Source organism: Triticum dicoccoides, chromosome 4B (assembly GCF_002162155.2).
Source record: "Triticum dicoccoides isolate Atlit2015 ecotype Zavitan chromosome 4B, WEW_v2.0, whole genome shotgun sequence".
NCBI lineage: Eukaryota > Viridiplantae > Streptophyta > Magnoliopsida > Poales > Poaceae > Triticum > Triticum dicoccoides.
The window spans coordinates 284,772,932-284,778,915 of record NC_041387.1 but is presented as its reverse complement, the minus strand read 5'-3'; positions in this window follow the sequence as shown (position 1 = coordinate 284,778,915).

Sequence of the window (5,984 nt, the reverse complement as noted above, 5' to 3'; positions counted from 1 at the left end):
AGAAAGAGAGCACAAGCTTGTTCATGACAATAAGACCGCCTATAATGATCATAAGCGCAAGTTTGAGCCCAAGAAGGATGGCCAGCCAGTGCAGAAGACCCGTACCTAGAAGTAGACTAAGGTTGAGTACAAGCCTAGTTGGCAGCAGAATGTTAACAAGACCTCTACCCAAGTCAAGAATGTTGTGACCAGCCTGCTGCGTGAAGATTGTCAGCGTAACAATTCATATTTCAATTGTGGGAAAACCGGACATTATGCCAGAAAGTGCCCCAAGAGCAGCAAGTTGAATGCTCCATTCAAGCCGCAAGTCAACCACATGGGACCATACCCTGACCAGAAGACCATCCAAGGGAAAGTTCACTACCTCTCCGCAGACGAAGCCCAAGAGGACCCAAAAGTCGTCTTTGGTATGTTTCCTGTTAATAGCATACCTGCAATAATTTTATTTGACTATGGGGCTTCCCACTCTTTTATTTCGCGGAGTTTTGTTTCCCAAAACAAGTTTCCTTGCTCTATTTTGGGAAAAAGTATGATGGTACAATCCCAGGGATCCGTGCTCAAAAGCAATCTGGTCTGTCACAATTTGGAGATTGGCATCAAGGGAGTCATCTTCCCAGCTTCTTTGATAGTCATCGAGTCTGCCAAGTTGGATATTATTTTGGGAATGAACTGGTTGAATCAACATCAAGTATGCATTAGCTGCGCCACCAGAGAAGTCTCATTGATAAGTGGGGATGGTCAGACTACATAGTTCTTTGCTTGAATAAGCATACCCAAGAAATAAATGGTCTTCACAGCTGTAGCAGAAGAAATGGATCTAATTCTTGTGGTCAGTGAGTTTCCAGACATATTTCCTGAGGAATAACCAGGAATGCCGCCAAACCGAGAGCTTGAGTTTGAAATTAATCATGTGCCCGGGACCGCACCTATATATAAAAAGTATTACCAGATGCCTTCATCTGAGTTAGTGGAGCTGAAGAAATAGCTTGATGATATGCTTCAGAAAGGATACATCCGCTCAAGCTCTTCACCATGGGGATCACCCGCAATATTCATGGACAAGAAAGACGACAGTCTCCGAATGTGAGTGGATTACCGACAGTTGAATGATGTCACTATTAAGAACAAATATCCACTTCCGAGGATTGATGACAGTCTTCGAACAAACTCAGTGGGGCAAAAGTATTCTCCAAGATTGATTTGAGGACCGGATACCACCAGCTCAAGATCAAGAAGGAAGATATTCCTACGACCGCGTTCACCACTCGATACGGTCTTTACGAATATACGGTCATGTCATTCGGCCTCACCAACGCCCCCGCCTTCTTCATGCATATGATGAATAAGGTATTCATGGACTTCTTGGATAAATTTCTGGTTGTCTTCATTGATGACATCCTCATATACTCAAAGAGTGAAGAACAACACAAAGAACATCTGAGAGCAGTCTTGCAGAGACTCCGTGACCATCAACTCTATGCAAAATTCAACAAATGTGAATTTTGGCTCAAACAAGTCCGATTTTTGGGACATGTACTGTAAGAAGAAGGCATAGCCATGGATCCAAGCAAAGTGAAAGACATGCTTGAGTGGACAACACCCACGACAGTGACTGAGATCCGAAGTTTTCTTGGATTAGCTGGGTACTACCGCCACTTCATCGAAGGCTTCTCTAAGATAGCCAAGCCAATGATAGAACTAATCAAGAAGGATGAGAAATTTTTATGGTCTGAGGACTGTGAGAAGAACATCAATGAGTTAAATACCAAGCCGACGTCCGCACATGTGTTAACCCTTCCAGACATCGACCACAATTTTGATGTATATTGTGATGCATCCAGGAGAGGTATTGGATGTGTACTCATGCAAGATGGAAAGTTTGTAGCATACACATCACGAGAACGAAAACCTCACGAAGGGAATTACCCAACCCATGACTTGGAATTGGCCGCAGTGGTGCACACATTAAAAATTTGGAGGCACTACCTCATTGGCAAAAGATGTCAGATATTTACTGACCACAAGAGCCTCAAGTATATATTCACCCAATCGGACTTAAACCTCTGACAGCGAAGATGGCTCGAATTGGTCAAGGATTATGATCTTGGAATAAACTACCATCCCGGCAAGGCCAACGTGGTTGCTGATGCCCTAGCCACAAGCCCGCCCACCTGAATGCTTTAATGGAGTCCTTGCCTCCTGAACTCCAAGAAGAGATCGCTCAGCTTAATCTAGTAATTGTCAAGGCTGACCTTGCAAATATATCAGAAGTCACCCTACCCTTGAAGAAGAAATCCACATAGCCCAGCAAGATGACTCAGTCCTGCAACACCATGTCAAGCGTATGCAAGAAGGCAAGACCCAGGATTTCTCTAAGGACGAGCAAGGTACTCTAAGATTTCGAGGACGGATTTGCATACATTAGTTAACGGACCTGGGAAATTAGATCTTATCAGAAGCACACAAGTCTTTGTACTCAATCCATCCAGGAGGTACCAAGATGTACGAGGACCTTCGTCAGTCATTTTGGTGGGACGGAATGAAGAAGGACATCGCCTATTTTGTCGCATGCTAAGATATATGCAACAAAGTAAAGGCGGAACGTCAGAAACCCGCCGGACTTCTTCAACCGTTACCCGTTGCACAATGGAAATGGGACGATGTCTGTATGGATTTCATCACCGGTCTACCAAGGACTCACCAATGCAATGATGCAGTATGGGTTGTGGTGGATATGCTGACCAAGGTAGCTCACTTAATTCCCATCAGAACCACCTACTGAATCAATCAACTCGCACAACTATACTTGTCCAGAATCATCAGTTGGCATGGAGTGCCAAAAACTATCACTTCTGGCTGCAGGTCTCTCTTAACTTTAGCATTCTGGTCACATCTTCATCAAGTCTTGGGGACCGCACTCAAGTACAACACAGTCTATCATCCTCAGACAGACGGGCAGACTGAGCAAGTAAATCAAATACTCAAAGATATGCTCCGAGCATGTGCTTTGGCGCAAGGACCTGTCGGGGAAACGGACACCTATGGGAGCACGGGAATCCCTTCTACGTTCGGCGGGGATAGTAGGTGCATTAAGAGCAGGTCTAGCAGTCAGCACAAGGGGATTTTTACCCAGTTTCGGGCCACAAAGATGCGTAATACCCTAGTCCTGCTTGTCTGGATATATGTGTTCTTGAGATTTTGAACTAACTGTGGTGCATGCACGGTCCAAAAAGTACGAATCCTCTCTCAGTATGCCTTGGGCCTCCTTCTATACGTAAAAGGGGTTGCCACATTGGCACACAGGAGGTGGAAAACAAGCTACAATGCATGATCTTATCGCTCGATGCCGTAGGACAAATGCATTTAATGCGCTGCCTACGTGCCCTCTTACTTTATTAGGGATGGCAACAGAAGTCGTCCCATCCGTTGCCGCTCCTCCTTGCTTCGACAAGCATCCAGGCTGACGAGGCATGCAGTGCCACGCTGGCTAGCTAGCTGCTGTGTTGGCACGATGGTAGAGCTTCCACGAATATTTGCATGCCACCACGCAGGTGCCTGCTTAGTTGGCACACTAGTTGTCGCACTGGAGTGGTGGTGAGGTGGCAAATCCTTGTCGAGCGCGGGCCTGGCCGTGGCCCAGCAATCGTCCCCAGCAAGGCTTGCCGGGGGCCTTGGAGTTCTCCCCTGCAATGGTCTTGCCAGGGGTCTTCGTCCTCTGGTCCCATGTGGACCCGCATGTTATCAATCTTCATGAAGATTTGCATGCTAGTATGCATGCGCTCGCAAATCTTGGCCTTAACTTTGTTGATGGTGTCAGAACTCTCAGCTTCAAAGGGTGATGGCTTGCTGGTGCTGTGTAGGTTGCCCCCGGCAAGGATGTTGCCGGGGGAGGTCCAGCTCGCCTTCTGCTCCTTGTTCCTTGACTTGAGTATCCGCCTTGGTAGTCTTTCGTGTCTTATCTTCTGCTGCCCTGCCGGGCTCGGCCACATGCGTGGCTACAACTGCCCGTGCACAAGTAAGGGGTATAGAAGAGCCCATACTTTTGTACACTGACAGGACCCAAGTTGGAAGATTGCATGCCTTATGCCGAGTTCTCCTACAACAACAGTTTCCAGACCAGCCTCAAGATGTCACCATTTGAAACTCTATATGGTCGTAAGTGCCGCACTCCGCTAAACTGGTCTCAAACCGGAGATAGCCATATTTTCGGGACCAATTTAATGATGGAGGCCGAAAAGCAAGTCAAAGAGATTCGCAATAGACTGCAATTGGCTAAGTCCCGACAAAAGAGCTACTATGATTCAAAACATCGACCAATCAGTTTTGAACCCAGAGAATATGTGTACCTCAGAGTCGCCCCCATGAAAGGACTTAAACGATTCTAGACTCGAGGAAAGCTTGCACCCAGATATATTGGTCCGTTCCCAATTATGTCCAGAGTTGGTACCGTGGCTTATTAGTTGGAACTACCCTCGGAATTGTCAGAAGTGCACAATGTGTTCCACGTCTCACAGTTGAGATGGTATATCTCGCCACCCGAGAAAAGGACTAATATGGAAGAGAAAGAGCTTGCTAAGGGTTTAACCTATGAGGAGAAACCGTTCCGAATCTTGGATGAGATGGATAGAGTAACCGGCAATAAGGCAATCAATTTTATAAGGTAAAGTGGGAGCATTATACTCAGGAAGAAGCAACATGAGAAAGAGAGGACTTTTTAAGGACAGCTTATCCAGAATTGTTTTCCCGAGCAACCGAATCTCGAGGACGAGATTCATCCTAAGTGGGGGAGGTTTGTGACACCCTGGTTTTGCCCTCCTTCTTTTTCTGGAATTCTTTGCCATTGGATTTGCATTTGGAGTTTTGAATCAACTTAGTTGGACTTAAACACTTGGGCATGTCCTTGATTTTCACCCAAGTGACTCACCTGTCTCTCACACTCATCATTTCCTCTCTGGTTTTTCTCAAAATGGCCTAAGGAATATTTTTCATATGAAAAATATTCATTTCTCTCTCTGATTATCACTTCAGCAACATATGCTCCAAAGCAACCCTCATTTTTCTTAGCCATAAAAATTCTGAGAAAATTCCTGAATATTCTTTGGACCTTGCCACACCTCCCCGTGCAAAAATATTTCATAGTTATTTGGAATATTTTTCTACAGAAAATCTTTTCTATTCTGGCCAGAAAATGCACTTTACAAAGGAAGTGTATTTTTCCTTGATCCAATGAAGCTGAAACTTTTATAGCTTTATTACCCTCCTAAGAAACCATTAACCTCCAAAGATCAGCCATAAAACCCTTCTAGATCTCTCTAAGTTAACCTCACAAGTTTTTGTCCAGAAACTTGCCATGTTGATACACTCACGCACAACTCACCAGTGATCAACTCAAACACTTGGAGCAACCCAAACCATCAAGGACTACACACCAGACTTGAATTCAATGCATGGCGTGGCTCTATGCCAGATTTCATGCGGTGACCACACGTGTGCACCATGCCAACATGCTTGTCCACGCGCTCTGGACATTGCCGACGCCCCTGTTTTGCGCGTGCTCGCTTCCCCGCTCGCCGTGCCTTCCCAAACCCTGCCACAATCATCGCCTTGATGCACTTAACTCCGCCTTGGCGCTCGCCGATGCCAGAGCTCACTGCAGCGAGAACGGGCATGACGTGGCAAAGCATACATTGTGCCGTGCCCCCGCTCTCGTATCCACCCGCCTGCTGTTCTCGTCCTCGCTCGCTTATAGTGGCCGTGTGAGTCATGGATGCTTCTCACCCTCTCATCAACACCATTCGTCGCCAGGCGCCGTCTCCAGAGAACTCCAGCGGACCGCCGAGCACCCTCCTCCCTCGCCTATAAATAGGACCCCTCCCCAGCTCTCTGAGCATCGTCTCTCACTCATACACTTGCCATGACCCCGTAGATAGCCGTAGCCCGACCGGGCAGGCCTCTAGCCGCCGTTCCCGACTGGAGTTCACCGG